The sequence below is a fragment of the Salvelinus fontinalis genome, unplaced genomic scaffold (genome assembly GCF_029448725.1).
Source record: "Salvelinus fontinalis isolate EN_2023a unplaced genomic scaffold, ASM2944872v1 scaffold_0692, whole genome shotgun sequence".
In the NCBI taxonomy this organism is placed as follows: Eukaryota; Metazoa; Chordata; class Actinopteri; order Salmoniformes; family Salmonidae; genus Salvelinus; species Salvelinus fontinalis.
Window position 1 is genome coordinate 68,967 of NW_026600901.1, and position 18,562 is coordinate 87,528.

Genomic DNA, 18,562 nt, shown 5'->3' on the forward strand with positions numbered 1-18,562 from the left:
CCATGACAGATTATGTGGAAATAGGAAGACAAGTGTGAATCATTTTGGTAATGTGTGTTATCAACAACAGTGATATTTGAACAGATTGGAGATGACTATCCATAACAATGAAATCCTTCATACAGTGAGGTTAGGGTAGGTTACCATGCTTGTCCTGAACCACAGCTGTAGACACAGCCTCCTCCAGGTCCTCAGACACTAGCTTGGAGATCCGTTACAGGATGTCTGTCACCCCACTGAGCCCCTATTGCAGGTTAGGGGTCACATCCACTTGAATGTCCTTCATATGACGAACCTCCTACAGAGCAAATGAGGAAAATATGATATATTATGATTTATGTTAGTATCAATACAATATGGGAATTTTATCCCAAAGCTACCTACAGCTAACATATATATTTATGTATGTGATCTATGTAAATAAAGGAATATAACACAGCTGTAAAACTGTGAAGGACTATATGGTGGAGGCCTACCCATTTCCCAGGAGCATTGTAAAAAGTGGATTTGGGTATTTCCCCCTAATATCTTTGAAGATTACACCTAAAATATTTAGGCCTACTTCTTTCTACTGCTGAGCTGAGACCATTAGGGTTAAACATTACAGATATAAATGCAATATATGGAGTAGAAAAGATTGCCTGCACAACATACGTTCTACATGGTCTATTTCTATCTGAATGTAACACCTCAATCAAGCATGTTAATTGATCGTTAAGTCATGTTTGTCAGGTAAAAGGTCATTAGTGGCCTATATAAGCCTCATACAGGCCATGTGAAGACATTACCTGTTGATAGCACAGACTATTTTCATGATCATGGGAGGTGTGAGAGAATTGCTGCTCTTTGTGGTGACTGTGGGGGTTGTGAAAGGTTGGTTCACTAATGTTTTATTTGGATAGAAGGGATTTGGTTGGGAAATAATCTCAACTTTATCAGTTGGAGATAAAAATTTGACGTTCTGTTTGTTCCGCATTGGTCGTCTGCTATTATTAATATGTAACTATTTTGTGTCAACACTTTCTCCTCAGTTTCTTGTTACCCTGTTGGAAAGTCCCAGAAGCTAGAGCAAGTCTCTCTGCAGAGGAGACTTGGAGGTAAGTGTTTCTTTCCACAACCCTTCTAGCTTTGTACTGTGTCTATGGTGCTGCTGTGTTTGACACTCATTCAACACCATAGAGTAACTCAGTTGTCTAAATAATGTTGTCAAACCCTTTGATTTGGTCATTTTGCTTGTGTACCTTAACCTACGTTTTTCAGAGCTGTCATCAAATGACGTCTCCATTGTGCATGCCCTGGCCTTGCTCCGATCCATAGGGTCTGACGCTAAACAAGACAGAGAAGGTGTGGCCTGAAACATATACTTTGAAATCTGTGTTGGGTTCATGTTGCTCAACATTCGAATGGCAATTTGGCCTAGACCGTGTAGAACAGCTGTGTTGCTGTAGAATACCCAACTGCTCCTTTATGTTTACTCTCTAGAGTATTTTGAGACTAATGAAGTAGAATCCCAAGCTTCTCCAAACCACGGTAGCTCTACGGCAAATGATGCCCTGTCCTCTGACGACGCTGCCTCTGAAGCTGCCACTGGCCCGTCTGACGACGCTGCCTCTGAAGCTGCCACGGGCCCGTCTGACGACGCTGCCTCTGAAGCTGCCACGGGCCCGTCTGACGACGCTGCCACGGGCCCGTCTGACGACGCTGCCTCTGAAGCTGCCACGGGCCCGTCTGACGACGCTGCCTCTGAAGCTGCCACCGGCCCGTCTGACGACGCCACCTCTGAAGCTGCCACTGGCCCGTCTGACGACGCTACCTCTGAAGCTGCCACTGGCCCGTCTGACGACGCTACCTCTGAAGCTGCCACTGGCCCGTCTGACGACGCTACCTCTGAAGCTGCCACTGGCCCGTCTGACGACGCTACCTCTGAAGCTGCCACTGGCCCGTCTGACGACGCTACCTCTGAAGCTGCCACTGGCCCGTCTGACGACGCTACCTCTGAAGCTGCCACTGGCCCGTCTGACGACGCTACCTCTGAAGCTGCCACTGGCCCGTCTGACGACGCTACCTCTGAAGCTGCCACTGGCCCGTCTGACGACGCTACCTCTGAAGCTGCCACTGGCCCGTCTGACGACGCTACCTCTGAAGCTGCCACCGGCCCGTCTGACGACGCTACCTCTGAAGCTGCCACCGGCCCGTCTGACGACGCTACCTCTGAAGCTGCCACCGGCCCGTCTGACGACGCTACCTCTGAAGCTGCCACCGGCCCGTCTGACGACGCTACCTCTGAAGCTGCGACCGGCCAGTCTGACGACGCTACCTCTGAAGCTGCGACCGGCCAGTCTGACGACGCAACCTCTGAAGCTGCGACCGGCCAGTCTGACGACGCTACCTCTGAAGCTGCCACCGGCCCGTCTGACGACGCTACCTCTGAAGCTGCCACCGGCCCGTCTGACGACGCTACCTCTGAAGCTGCCACCGGCCCGTCTGACCATGCCATTGAGGAACTGTTCACTTCTGCATCTGAGCCCCCGTTGACCACAATCATGGATATCTGACGTGGGACATGGTGCTCGGGGTCCATGCAAGTGTTCATGGGTTTTCTAGTCCAGGTTGTGTGTGTAACTGCATTTTCTTGTTTTGGCATCAATTAAACGCTAACTGTAATAATTGTGTCCTCAGTATTGTTTTGACGGTTCTGACTTGGAGTTGTGGTCTTTGACCTGACATGAGTAACTGGTGATGGCACCATTTATTTTTCATTATAACCATGCTTTGGCATCAGCAATATATGTCTACTTTGACCCCTGTGCTTAAACTACCATTTGACTTAAGCTACATTTGGTCAAATCATGCTAGTAGCATCACATGATGTGGAATGGGTTCTTGTTCATTTAAACTTGATGTTTGTGGAACTGAGTGTTTGGGGTTGGTACATATGAGGCTGCTAGAATTGGGTTTAATGTGTCAGTGCTAACTAATATCACGGTTGTCAACTTGCATTTAAATGACACTGCTGGGTGTCTTCTCTCGTAACTGACTTGGTTTCCTATTAGTGAATGCTTAAATATAAAACCAGCTCTCGTATCATTAGCCCATCGTTTTGGCGGGGTGTCTTCATATCCCAGTGCCAATCCAAACTTTCAGGTTTAAATAAGTCAATGCTAACCTGTCTTAGCTGGCAGGTTGCTATCAAGTCCAGGCTCTCCTAGAGTTGCTTGTAGCGCTGCTATCCTAGGGTTTGAGGGCAGGAACAGTTTGACCAGGATTTCCCGCCCACTCTGATTTACATGGGATAAACCATTGGAAGAAACCGGTAAATTTCTATGAAGCGTGAGGAAGTCTGTTCATACAGGCCTTCTCTAGCCGCATGATGAACGCTCAGGGTGTGCGTCGTAGCAAACCGTACTTAGTCGCCATGAATGAAAAAATTACGTACACGCAACCTTTAAATGCAGTTAATACAGCAACAAAATTGGCTTCTACTTTTGAGCTACCGGTAGGTATCTGCTGTAATTCAAACATTTCTATGGCACCGCTTTACTCAATTATGCCAACCAAATCCAGATAGCAAATGTTCTGAAAGCGCTGCAAAACCTGGACCCATACAAATCAGCTGGGCTTGACAATTTAGACCAGGGGTGTCAAACTCATTCCACGGATTCCTAGTGTCTGCAGGTTTTTTGTTTTTCCTTTCAATAAAGCCCTAGACAACCAGGTGTGGGGAGTTCCTAACTAATTAGTGATGTTAATTCATCAATCAAGTGTAAGGGAGGAGAGAACCCGCAGACACTCGGCCCCCCGTGGTATGAGTTTGACACCTGTGATCTAGACCCTCAATTTCTGAAACTATCCGCCGCCATTGTCGCAACCCCTATTACCAGCCTGTTCAACATCTCATATCGTCTGAGATCCCCAAGGATTGGAAAGCTGCCGTGGTCAGAAAGCCAAGTTAATAAACAGATCACTGACCATCTCGAATTCCGCTGTGCAATCCCGTTTCCGAGCCGGTCACGGGTGCACCTCAGCCACGCTCAAGGTACTAAACGATATAACCGCCATCGATAAAAGACATTACTGTGCAGCCGTCTTCATCGACCTGGCCATGGCTTTCGACTGTCAATCACCATATTCTTATCGGCAGACTCGGTAGCCTCGGTTTATCTGATGACTGCCTTGCCTGGTTCACCAACTACTTTGCAGACAGAGCTCAGTGTGTCAAATCGGAGGGCATGTTGTCTGGTCCTCTGGCAGTCTCTATGGGGGTACCACAGGGTTCAATTCTCGGGCCGACTCTTTTCTCTGTATATATCAATGATGTTGCTCTTGCTGCGGGCGATTCCCTGATCCACCTCTACGCAGACAACACCATTCTGTATACTTCTGGCCATTCCTTGGACACTGTGCTATCTAACCTCCAAATGAGCTTCAATGCCATACAACACTCCTTCCGTGGCCTCCAACTGCTCTTAAACGCTAGTAAAACCAAATGCATGCTTTTCAACCGTTCGCTGCTTGCACCCGCCCGCCCGACTAGCATCACCACCCTGGACGGTTCCGACCTAGAATATGTGGACATCTATAAATACCTAGGTGTCTGGCTAGACTGTAAACTCTCCTTCCAGACTCATATTAAACATCTCCAATCCAAAATCAAATCAAGAATCGGCTTTCTATTTCGCAACAAAGCCTCCTTCACTCACGCCGCCAAACTTACCCTAGTAAAACTGACAATCCTACCGATCCTCGACTTCGGCGATGTCATCTACAAAATAGCTTCCAATACTCTACTCAGCAAACTAGATGCAGTTTATCATAGTGCCATCCGTTGTGTTACTAAAACACCTTATACCACCCACCACTGCGACCTGTATGCTCTAGTCGGCTGGCCCTCGCTACATATTCGTCGCCAGACATGCTGGCTCCAGGTCATCTATAAGTCCATGCTAGGTAAAGCTCCACCTTATCTCAGTTCACTGGTCAGGCTAACAACACCCACCCGTAGCACGCGCTCCAGCAGGTATATCTCACTGATCATCCCAAAAGCCAACACCCCGTTTGGCCGCCTTTCCTTCCAGTTCTCTGCTGCCTGTGACTGGAACGTATTGCAAAAATCGCTGAAACTGGAGACTTTTATTTCCCTCACCAACTTTAAACATCTGCTATCTGAGCAGCTAACCGATCGCTGCATCTGTAAACAGCCCACCCAATTTACCTACCTCATCCCCTTACTGTTTTTATTTATTTACTTTTCTGCTCTTTTGCACACCAGTATCTCTACTTGCACATGATCATCTGATGATTTATCACTCCAGTGTTAATCTGCTAAATTGTAATTATTCGCTCCTATGGCCTATTTATTGCCTACCTCCTCATGCCTTTTGCACACAATGTATATAGACTCATTTTTTCCCCCTACTGTGTTATTGACTTGTTTATTGTTTACTCCATGTGTAACTCTGTGTTGTTGTCTGTTCACACTGCTATGCTTTATCTTGGCCAGGTCGCAGTTGTAAATGAGAACTTGTTCTCAACTAGCCTACCTGGTTAAATAAAGGTGAAATAAATAAATAAATTCAGCGTGTTTTGAAGCAAGTTAAACCGTTATGGGCTATGCAAATTATTTTGTTTTCTACAGGGTAGGCCTTCCAGGTTATTTTATGTAGTCTAAGTTTGTGTATTGAATGTTATTCTACATTTGTTTGTCTGGGTCTCGAGAATCAGTTACCCTTTCTGACCAAGTCTGTAAAATAATGCGAGAACTGGGGGTATTTTGTCTTGAATAGAAGTAATAACGGAGAAGAATGGCAGGGTCTTGACAAGATTATTTAATTTGATTGTGTAGTCCACGTTTGTGTAGGCTCACGTTTAGTTGATGCTGTGACTAAATGAATATTAACTTGATCATTTACTTTATTGCTGGAGAACAGATGCAATAGGTAGGATTGAGAAGATTTGATGTAAATATAGCCTACCTTAGAATGGCACATGATAAACTGCGGGTTTAGATTCACTGCAATTGATCAACTGCTGCGCTATCCAGTGGGCTGAATCTCCGCTACAGCGTAACTGTTACATTATAGGAGATTCAGATTTGTTTCCTCTGACAAAATCATCACAATAACCGAAGTATAAACAGCCACAACCTTCCCAAATTCCCTTGATAGCCAGGTGCAAGGGGAGAGGAAAGGACCGAAATGCATCTTTCAGTGAAGGGTAGCATCCTGTAATCACCTCATTTGACCCGTCGGCCAACAGTGGCTCATAGACCTGTTAAAACGAACTATTAATGAAATAGTGTGGTGACTGAGTTGATTAATATGCAACAAATACAAGAACCCATTAGTGTATTTCTCCATGTAGAGTGGTATAATCATGTTGCATTTTATTTGCTGCTTAACACCCTGCATCCCACAGCTGGCTTGCTTCTGAAGCTAAGCAGGGTGGTCAGTGGTCAGTCAATGGTCAGTCCCTAGATTGGAGACCAGTTGCTGCTGGAAGTGGTGTTGGAGGGCCAGTAGGAGTCACTCTTTCCTCTGGTCTAAAATAATATCCCAGGGCAGTGATTGGGGACAGGTGCTGTCTTTCGGGTGGGACGTTAAACATGTGTCCTGACTCTCTGTGGTCACTAAAGATCCCATGGCACTTATTGTTAGAGTAGGGGTGTTAACCCTGGTGTCCTGGCTAAATTCCCGATCTGGTCCTCATACCATCACGGTCACCTAATCATCCCAAGATTACTATTGGCTCATTCAATCCCCTCTCCCCTGTAACTATTCCCCAGGTCGTTTAACTTTCACACATTAACAAGTCCTATACAGCATATGAAAGGTACACATCTCGTGAATCCAGCCAACATGTCCGATTTTTTAAATGTTTTACAGGGAAGACAAAATATGTAAATCTATTAGCTAACCACCTTAGCAAAAGACTCCACTTTTATTACTCCATCAGTTTGACTCCATCAGTAGCTATCACAAATTCGGCCAAATAAAGATATAAATAGCCACTAACCAAGAAACAACCTCATCAGATGACAGTTTGATAACATATTTATTGTATAGCATATGTTTTTTTCGAAAAATGTGCATATTTCAGGTATAAATCGTAGTTTACATTGCAGCTACAGTCAGAAATTGCACCGAAAGCAGATAGAAAAATTACAGACACCAACGCCAAATAACTAAATACTCATCATAAAACATTTCTGAAAAATACATAGTGTACAGCAATTGAAAGACAGGCATCTTGTGATTCCAGACAATATTTCCGATTTATCAAGTGTTTTACAGCGAAAACACAATATAGCGTTATATTAGCGTAGCCACAATAGCCAGAAACACTTGGGCGCCGACGACCAGTTCACATGCGTGACAGATATTAGAAATAGCATCATAAAATGTTTCTTACTTTTGGTGATCTTCCGTCAGAATGTTGTACAAGGTGTCCTTTGTCCAGAACAGTCGTTGTTTGGATCTGGAACGGCAAATTTCCCTCTTGATTTAGCATGGGCACTTGCCAGGTGGCACGGATCTCTCCAACGTCAACAAAGTCAGAGAACGGAACACGGCAAAACTCCCGAAAAAATTTCAATAATCTGATTAAACTATATTGAAAAAACATACTTTACGATGATATCTTCACATGTATCAAATAATATCTAAACCGGAGATGTTAGTCGTCCATAACGACAGCTAAACAGAAGGCAAATCCATGTCCTCTTTCGCGCGCTCCAGAAACAGGAAATGGACGGTCACGTCATACAAAGAGCTTTAATTCCACCTCAGACCAAGATAGACACGAAATTTCTTCTCTCACTGCCTCTTGACAACCAGGGGAAGGTGTATGAAGTGTACGTAGACTCTTACGTTCATTGCCCATGTATAGGCATGAAGTTGAACAGAGCATCGATTTCTGACATTCCACTTCCTGGTCAGGAAATGTGCTGCAGAAGGAGTTCTGTTTCACTCAGAGAAATAATTCAAACGGTTTTAGAAACTAGAGAGTGTTTTCTATCCAATAGTAATAATAATATGCATATTGTACGAGCAAGAACTGAGTACGAGGCCGTTTGAAATGGGCAAGATTTAGCTGGCTACTCAATACTGCCCCTTGCAGCCATAAGAAGTTTTAAGAATGATGATATGAGAGAGACTTCCGCCAATGGCGAAGCTCTAACAAGACGCATCTGCGTAGTGTCTTCGAACTTTCAAACAGTTTTAAGGCATTTTGACATTGTTAAACTGTTCGTTAATAGTGCGTTGGAAGTTAAAACATTTATTGTATCGCCAAAACAAAATATGCCAAATATGTCAAAGCCTCAGACGAGGCATGGAAAAATGCCCCTCTCTGACAGCCCTTCATCGGCCTCGGCGGATGCTAGCTCGGGAAGAAGCACCAGCATGGTTCAGAATGGAGATGGACAAGGGTATAACAAAAATAAATCCAAGAGACACTTTCTGAACCCCTCAGCAAAATTGATGTACTGGTCGATAAACTCCACGAAGACCATAAAGTCACAAATGGACGAGTGACAAAGTTAGAAAAAACCATGCTGACCACCAGGCTAACATCCTGGACGTCCGTGAGGACGTGGACCAAAAATACAAGAAGTTGGAAGACTATTATGAACATTTCCAAAGGCACTCGAATTTGAGACTTCAAGGTTTCCCGGAGGTCGACCTGTTCACTGGACGTGCTACCTTGTCCCAGACCTGCTGTTTTCAACTCTCTAGAGACGGCAGAAGCGGTAGAGATACTCTGAATGATCGGCTATGAAAAGCCAAATGACATTTACTCCTGAGGTGCTGACCTGTTTCACCCTCTACAACCACTGTGATTATTATTATCTGACCCTGCTGGTCATCTATGAACTTTTGAACATCTTGCCCATGTTCTGTTATAATCTCCACCCGGCACAGCCAGAAGAGGACTGGCCACCCCTCATAGCCTGGTTCCTCTCTAGGTTTCTTCCTAGGTTTTGACCTTCCTAGGGAGTTTGTCCTAGCTACCGTGCTTCTACACCTGCATTGCTTGCTGTTTGGGGTTTTAGGCTGGGTTTCTGTACAGCACTTTGTGACATCAGTTGATGTAAGAAGGGCTTCATAAATACATTTGATTGATTGACAGTGATGAGCTTTGAGTGCACTATGGTGTTGAACGCTGAGCTGTAGTCAATGAATAGCATTCTCACATAGGTGTTCCTTTTGTCCAGGTGTGAAAGGGCAGTGTGGAGTGCCATAGAGATTGCATCATCTGTGGATCTGTTGGGGCGGTATGCAAATTGGAGTAGGTTTAGGGTTTCTAGGATAATGGTATTGATGTGAGCCATGACCAGCCTTTCAAAAACACAGACGTGAGTGCTACGGGTCGGTAGTTATTTAGGCAGGTTACCTTAGTCTTCTTGGGCACAGGGACTATGGTGCAATGCTTGAAACATGTTGGTATTACAGACTCAGACAGGGAGAGGTTGAAAATGTCAGTGAAGATGCTTGCCAGTTGGTCAGCGCATGCTCGGGTACACATCCTGGTAATCCGTCTGGCCCTGTGGTCTTGTGAATGTTGACCTGTTTAAAGGTCTTACTCACATCAGCTGTGGAGAATGTGATCGCACAGTAGTCCGGAACAGCTGGTGCTCTCATGCATGTTACAGTGTTACTTGCTTCGAAGCGAGCATATAAATAATTTAGCTCGTCTGGTAGGCTCGTGTCACTGGGCTGCTCTCGGCTGTGCTTCCCTTTGTAGTCTGTAATAGTTTGCAAACCCTGCCACATCCGACCAGCATCGGAGCTGGTGTAGTATGATGTGATCTTTGTCCTGTATTGATGCTTTGCCTGGTTGATGGTTCGTCGGAGGGCATAGCGGGATTTCTTATAAGCTTCCAGGTTAGAGTCCCGCTCCTTGAAAGCGGCAGCTCTACCCTTTTAGCTAAGGTTGGATTTTGCCTGTAATCCATGACTTCTGGTTGGGTTATGTACGTATAGTCACTGTGGGGATGACGTCATCGATGCACTTATTGATGAAGCCAGTGACGGATGTGGTGTAATCCTCAATGCCATCAGAAGAATCTCAGAAAATATTCCAGTCTGTGCTAGCAAAACAGTCCTGTAGTTTAGCATCTGCCTCATCTGACCACTTTTTTATTGATCTAGTCACTGGTGCTTCCTGCTTTAATTGTTGCTTGTAAGCAGGAATCCGGAGGATAGAAATATGGTCAGATTAGCCAAATGGAGAGCGAGGGAGAGCTTTGTATGCATCATTGAATATGGAGTAAAGGTGGTCCAGAGTTTCTTTTCCTCTGGTTGCACATTTAACATGTTGATAGAGAGAGAGACAATACATTCCTGATCAGGTCACTTGGTTAGGAAAACCCCCTGACCCAACACACTGTGTCCCGACACACTGGGTCCCAACCCCCTGGCTCCAACCTCCTGGATCCAATCCCCTGGTCCCAACACACTGGCCCCAATCCCCTGATCCAACCTCCATCTCTTCATTACTTGAAGGAAATCATTCTCGAACACACTAGAGCTCTGTCTTTTCGTGGAGTTGTAATTGAACAGTGACTACACAGTTGAATGTGGGTAGGTGTATGTATGCATTGACTCACATCCACCCCAAGGTCCAGGAGGTACTTGACCATGCTGATCATGCCGCTGCAGAGTGGAGAGGGGTGTAGGCCCTCTTGTCTTTACAGGACACCTCTGATCCATGAGAGGCCAGCAGTTTCACCACCTCAATGTGCCCTATGGGGGGGAAAAGAGAGACAAAGAGAGAAACAGAGATGGAGAGAGAGACAGACAGATGGAGAGAGACAGAGAGATAGGCAGAGATATAGAGGGAGAGAGAGGTTAGTTTACAGTGGTACACAGCACCATTAGCAATACCTACATCGTGTTAGTACAATTGAAACCTACATCTTATCAACATATTCAGTCCATCATTCTGACATAATAACACACTAGAGGTGGACCATACAGCTGAGCTGTGAGTCTGGATGGATTGCTGGGCGGTCCTTCTTGTGGATTGCTGGGCGGTCCTTCTTGTCAAAAGTATTAATGTTGGCTCCTCTGGAGAGAAGCAGCATCACCATCTAACAGTAAAAGGAGAGAGAAACAAAACACAGGCTGAGGAAAACTAAAGCAAGATCTGCTCAAATCTGGCGTCAAAGCCTCTCTTGAACAAACTCAAGCATACAACTAGGGCTGTGACGGTCATGGGACTTCAGGTGTCGGTGATTGACGTGTGGTGTGTACACAGTCATCGACATAACTGACAGCCCTTTAAAGCATTCAATGCATCTTCACATTTACAGACTTTTGTAAGATAGCTGACTATTGCTAATGTGATTAGTAAATTGGATATTCATCATTTAGGCTAATAATATAACTCAATCACTGTTCGCAAAAAAACGGCTGTTCAATGCAGCGCGTGGTGGAGTAAGGCTAGGCTAGGCTATGTCAGATATGTTTCTCTTCACAGGATTTTTTCCCTTGTTAAAATATTTTTTATCATGCAATTCTACTACACTTTATATGACTATAGAGATTAGCAGAATCTTTTTCAATATGACTTTAAAGTGGCACTGACTCAGGGATAAAGAAAGTGAATATGCACACTCACCGGGGATATAGCCAATGGCAAAAATACTGTTCGCTCAATTAAGTTGAGAATTTTGATAACTAAAAGACAGATTAGTCTTTTCATTGTCTTCTCTTTGAAGCAATAGCCAATTGCTTTCCAAACTATGTTAGCCTGAGATAGTGTTCAGTCTTTCGTGAGATGCACTGTCAGGCTCATGTAAGAAGTCATATTTACACTTGACCACGTCTGTGATCAGTGCAAAAAAAATGGACGTCCTTTAGCTCTGTCCGAACCTCCCCCTTCATCTTGAAAAAGAAAGGTTTGGGAAACCCTGCTTTAACAGGCTAAAACTATTTTATACCGGTCTTATTTTGAGACTAAGCCTACTCCAGCCTATAAGAACAAGGAGGAATGTCATAAAGTAAGTAGAACCAGATCATGAACTACAGTACTGTAAAGTGACAGATACTGAACAAGGTGCATACGGCTGATGGAAGGAGGCATCTGTTCTTAAATTGCTGGAGCACAGAAAGGATGTGTCCAGAACACATCCTACCTTTCCCAATGATGAGTAAAGACCGTTTGGCCTACCTTTCCCAATGATGAGTAAAGACCGCTTGGCCTACCTTTCCCAATGATGAGTAAAGACCGCTTGGCCTACCTTTACCAATGATGAGTAAAGACCGCTTGGCCTACCTTTCCCAATGATGAGTAAAGGACGTTTGGCCTACCTTTCCCAATGATGAGTAAAGACCGTTTGGCCTACCTTTCCCAATGATGAGTAAAGGCCGCTTGGCCTACCTTTCCCAATGATGAGTAAAGACCGTTTGGCCTACCTTTCCCAATGATGAGTAAAGGCCGCTTGGCCTACCTTTCCCAATGATGAGTAAAGGCCGCTTGGCCTACCTTTCCCAATGATGAGTAAAGACCGCTTGGCCTACCTTTACCAATGATGAGTAAAGACCGCTTGGCCTACCTTTCCCAATGATGAGCAAAGACCGCTTGGCCTACCTTTACCAATGATGAGTAAAGACCGTTTGGCCTACCTTTCCCAATGATGAGTAAAGACCGCTTGGCCTACCTTTCCCAATGATGAGTAAAGACCATTTGGCCTACCTTTCCCAATGATGAGTAAAGACCGCTTGGCCTACCTTTCCCAATGATGAGCAAAGACCGCTTGGCCTACCTTTACCAATGATGAGTAAAGACCGTTTGGCCTACCTTTCCCAATGATGAGTAAAGACCGCTTGGCCTACCTTTCCCAATGATGAGTAAAGACCATTTGGCCTACCTTTCCCAATGATGAGTAAAGACCGCTTGGCCTACCTTTCCCAATGATGAGCAAAGACCGCTTGGCCTACCTTTACCAATGATGAGTAAAGACCGTTTGGCCTACCTTTCCCAATGATGAGTAAAGACCGCTTGGACTACCTTTCCCAATGATGAGTAAAGACCGCTTGGCCTACCTTTACCAATGATGAGTAAAGACCATTTGGCCTACCTTTCCCAATGATGAGTAAAGACCGCTTGGCCTACCTTTCCCAATGATGAGTAAAGACCGCTTGGCCTACCTTTACCAATGATGAGTAAAGACCATTTGGCCTACCTTTCCCAATGATGAGTAAAGACCGCTTGGCCTACCTTTCCCAATGATGAGTAAAGACCGCTTGGCCTACCTTTCCCAATGATGAGTAAAGACCGCTTGGCCTACCTTTCCCAATGATGAGTAAAGACCATTTGGCCTACCTTTACCAATGATCAGTAAAGACCATTTGGCCTACCTTTCCCAATGATGAGTAAAGACCGCTTGGCCTACCTTTCCCAATGATGAGTAAAGACCATTTGGCCTACCTTTACCAATGATGAGTAAAGACCATTTGGCCTACCTTTCCCAATGATGAGTAAAGACCGCTTGGCCTACCTTTCCCAATGATGAGTAAAGACCGCTTGGCCTACCTTTCCCAATGATGAGTAAAGACCGTTTGGCCTACCTTTCCCAATGATGAGTAAAGACCGCTTGGCCTACCTTTCCCAATGATGAGTAAAGACCGTTTGGCCTACCTTTCCCAATGATGAGTAAAGACCGCTTGGCCTACCTTTCCCAATGATGAGTAAAGACCGCTTGGCCTACCTTTCCCAATGATGAGTAAAGACCGTTTGGCCTACCTTTCCCAATGATGAGTAAAGACCGTTTGGCCTACCTTTCCCAATGATGAGTAAAGACCGTTTGGCCTACCTTTCCCAATGATGAGTAAAGACCGCTTGGCCTACCTTTCCCAATGATGAGTAAAGACCGCTTGGCCTACCTTTCCCAATGATGAGTAAAGACCATTTGGCCTACCTTTCCCAATGATGAGTAAAGACCATTTGGCCTACCTTTACCAATGATGAGTAAAGACCGCTTGGCCTACCTTTCCCAATGATGAGTAAAGACGGCTTGGCCTACCTTTCCCAATGATGAGTAAAGGCCGTTTGGCCTACCTTTCCCAATGATGAGTAAAGTACGTTTGGCCTACCTTTCCCAATGATGAGTAAAGACCGCTTGGCCTACCTTTCCCAATGATGAGTAAAGGCCGTTTGGCCTACCTTTCCCAATAATGAGTAAAGACCGCTTGGCCTACCTTTCCCAATGATGAGTAAAGGCCGTTTGGCCTACCTTTCCCAATGATGAGTAAAGTACGTTTGGCCTACCTTTCCCAATGATGAGTAAAGACCGCTTGGCCTACCTTTCCCAATGATGAGTAAAGGCCGTTTGGCCTACCTTTCCCAATAATGAGTAAAGACCGCTTGGCCTACCTTTCCCAATGATGAGTAAAGACCGCTTGGCCTACCTTTCCCAATGATGAGTAAAGGCCGTTTGGCCTACCTTTCCCAATGATGAGTAAAGTACGTTTGGCCTACCTTTCCCAATGATGAGTAAAGACCGCTTGGCCTACCTTTCCCAATGATGAGTAAAGGCCGTTTGGCCTACCTTTCCCAATAATGAGTAAAGACCGCTTGGCCTACCTTTCCAAATTTTTTATTTATTTATTTATTTCACCTTTATTTAACCAGGTAGGCAAATTGAGAACACGTTCTCATTTACAATTGCGACCTGGCCAAGATAAAGCAAAGCAGTTCGACACATACAACAACACATAGTTACACATGGAGTAAAACAAACATACAGTCAATAATACAGTGAAAATAAGTCTATATACAATATGAGCAAGTGAGGTGAGATAAGGGAGGTGAAGGCAAACAAAATATATATATAAATAAAAAAAATAAAAAATATATATAAAAAGGCCATGGTGGCGAAGTAAATACAATATAGCAAGTAAAAAAAAATAACACTGGAATGGTTGGTTTGCAGTGGAAGAAGGTGCAAAGTAGAGATAGAAATAATGGGGTGCAAAGGAGCAAAATAAATAAATACAGTAGGTAAAGAGGTAGTTGTTTGGGCTAAATTATAGATGGGCTATGTACAGGTGCAGTAATCTATGAGCTGCTCTGAAAGCTGGTGCTTAAAGCTAGTGAGGGAGATAAGGGTTTCCAGTTTCAGAGATTTTTGTAGTTCGTTCCAGTCATTGGCAGCAGAGAACTGGAAGGAGAGGCGGCCAAAGGAAGAATTGGTTTTGGGGGTGACCAGAGAGATATACCTGCTGGAGCGCGTGCTACAGGTGGGTGCTGCTATGGTGACCAGCGAGCTGAGATAAGGGGGGACTTTACCTAGCAGGGTCTTGTAGATGACCTGGAGCCAGTGGGTTTGGCGACGAGTATGAAGCGAGGGCCAGCCAACGAGAGTGTACAGGTCGCAGTGGTGGGTAGTATATGGGGCTTTGGTGGCAAAACGGATGGCACTGTGATAGACTGCATCCAATTTATTGAGTAGGGTTTTGGAGGCTATTTTGTAAATGACATCACCGAAGTCGAGGATTGGTAGGATGGTCAGTTTTACAAGGGTATGTTTGGCAATATGAGTGAAGGATGCTTTGTTGCGGAATAGGAAGCCGATTCTAGATTTAACTTTGGATTGGAGATGCTTGATGTGAGTCTGGAAGGAGAGTTTACAGTCTAACCAGACACCTAGGTATTTGTAGTTGTCCACATATTCTAAGTCAGAGCCGTCCAGAGTAGTGATGCTGGACAGGCGGGCAGGTGCAGGCAGCGATCGGTTGAAGAGCATGCATTTAGTTTTACTTGTATTTAAGAGCAATTGGAGGCCACGGAAGGAGAGTTGTATGGCATTGAAGCTCGCCTGGAGGGTTGTTAACACAGTGTCAAGAGAAGGGCCAGAAGTATACAGAATAGTGTCGTCTGCGTAGAGGTGGATCAGAGACTCACCAGCAGCAAGAGCGACATCATTGATGTATACAGAGAAGAGAGTCGGTCCAAGAATTGAACCCTGTGGCACCCCCATAGAGACTGCCAGAGGTCCGGACAACAGACCCTCCGATTTGACACACTGAACTCGATCAGAGAAGTAGTTGGTGAACCAGGCGAGGCAATCATTAGAGAAACCAAGGCTGTCGAGTCTGCCGATGAGGATGTGGTGATTGACAGAGTCAAAAGCCTTGGCCAGGTCAATGAATATGGCTGCACAGTACCGTTTCCTATCGATAGCGGTTAAGATATCGTTTATGACCTTGAGCGTGGCTGAGGTGCACCCATGACCAGCTCTGAAACCAGATTGCATAGCGGAGAAGGTATGGTGGGATTCGAGATGGTCGGTAATCTGTTTGTTGACTTGGCTTTCGAAGACCTTAGAAAGGCAGGGTAGGATAGATATAGGTCTGTAGCAGTTTGGGTCTAGAGTGTCTCCCCCTTTGAAGAGGGGGATAACCGCAGCTGCTTTCCAATCTTTGGGAATCTCAGACGACACGAAAGAGAGGTTGAAAAGGCTGGTAATAGGGGTGGCAACAATTTCAGCAGATAGTTTTAGAAAGAAAGGGTCCAGATTATCTAGCCCGGCTGATTTGTAAGGGTCCAGATTTTGCAGCTCTTTCAGAACATCAGCTGACTGTATTTGGGAGAAAGAGAAATGGGGAAGGCTTGGGCGAGTAGCAGAGGGGAGGGCAGTGCTGTTGACCGGGGTAGGGGTAGCCAGGTGGAAAGCATGGCCAGCCGTAGAAAAATGCTTATTGAAATTCTCAATTATAATGGATTTGTCGGTGGTGACAGTATTTCCTATCTTCAGTGCAGTTGGAAGCTGGGAGGAGGTGTTCTCATTCTCCATGGACTTTACAGTGTCCCAGAACTTTTTTGAGTTTGTGTTGCAGGAAGCAAATTTCTGCTTGAAAAAGCTAGCCTTGGCTTTTCTAACTGCCTGTGTATACTGGTTTCTAGCTTCCCTGAAAAGTTGCATATCACGGGGGCTGTTCGATGCTAATGCAGAACGCCATAGGATGTTTTTCTGTTGGTTAAGGGCAGTCAGGTCAGGAGAGAACCAAGGGCTATATCTGTTCCTGGTTCTAAATTTCTTGAATGGGGCATGCTTATTCAAGATGGTGAGGAAGGCATTTTTAAAAAATATCCAGGCATCCTCTACTGACGGGATGAGATCAATATCCTTCCAGGATACCTCGGCCAGGTCGATTAGAAAGGCCTGCTCGCTGAAGTGTTTCAGGGAGCGTTTGACAGTGATGAGTGGAGGTCGTTTGATCGCTGACCCATTACGGATACAGGCAATGAGGCAGTGATCGCTGAGATCTTGGTTGAAAACAGCAGAGGTGTATTTGGAGGGCAAGTTGGTTAGGATGATGTCTATGAGGGTACCCGTGTTTACGGAATTGGGGTGATACCTGGTAGGTTCATTGATAATTTGTGTGAGATTGAGGGCATCAAGCTTAGATTGTAGGATGGCTGGGGTGTTAAGCATGTTCCAATTTAGGTCGCCTAGCAGCACAAGCTCTGAAGATAGATGGGGGGCAATCAGTTCACATATGGTGTCCAGAGCACAGCTGGGGGCAGAGGGTGGTCTATAGCAGGCGGCAACAGTGAGAGACTTGTTTTTAGAGAGGTGGATTTTTAAAAGTAGGAGTTCAAATTGTTTCGGAACAGACCTGGATAGTAAAACAGAACTCTGCAGGCAATCCTTGCAGTAGATTGCAACACCGCCCCCTTTGGCCGTTCTATCTTGTCTGAAAATCTTGTAGTTAGGGATGAAAATGTCAGAATTTTTGGTGGTCTTCCTAAGCCAGGATTCAGACACGGCTAAAACATCTGGGTTGGCAGAGTGTGCTAAAGCAGTGAACAAAACAAACTTAGGGAGGAGGCTTCTAATGTTAACATGCATGAAACCAAGGCTATTACGGTTACAGAAGTCATCAAAAGAGAGCGCCTGGGGAATAGGAGTGGAGCTAGGTACTGCAGGGCCTGGATTCACCTCTACATCACCAGAGGAACAGAGGAGGAGTAGGATAAGGGTACGGCTAAAAGCTATGAGAATTGGTCGTTTGGAACGTCTAGAACAGAGAGTAAAAGGAAGTTTCTGGGGGCGATAAAATAGCTTCAAGGAATAATGTACAGACAAACGTATGGTAGGATGTGAATACAGTGGAGGTAAACCTAGGTAATGGGTGATGATGAGAGAGATATAGTCTCTAGAAACATCATTGAAACCAGGTGATGTCATCGCATATGTGGGTGGTGGAACTGAGAGGTTGGATATATAGTGAGCAGGGCTAGAGGCTCTACAGTGAAATAAGCCAATAAACACTAACCAGAACAGCAATGGACAAGGCATATTTACATTAAGGAGAGGCATGCTTAATCGAGTGATCATAAGGGTCCAGTGAGTAGAGGTTGGTTGGGGGCACGGCGATCCAGACAGCTGGCCGGGTAGCTGGCTATCGGTAGCAAGATAACATAGGATGGAGGTCGGTTTCATTTATTTTTTATTTTTATTTATTTTTGTCACCTCGTTCGTTTCCGTCGGTAGATTAGTGGGGTTCCGTGTGGTAGAGGGGATCGATCCAATTGGCAAAATAGATATAGTGAC

At 45.1% G+C, this 18,562-nt stretch overlaps 1 pseudogene; it reads left to right on the forward strand.

Moving 5' to 3' along the window:
• Positions 1-773: 773 nt before the first annotated feature.
• LOC129847065 (polysialoglycoprotein-like) lies at positions 774-2,555 on the forward strand (annotated as a pseudogene).
• The last annotated feature ends 16,007 nt before the right edge of the window (positions 2,556-18,562 follow it).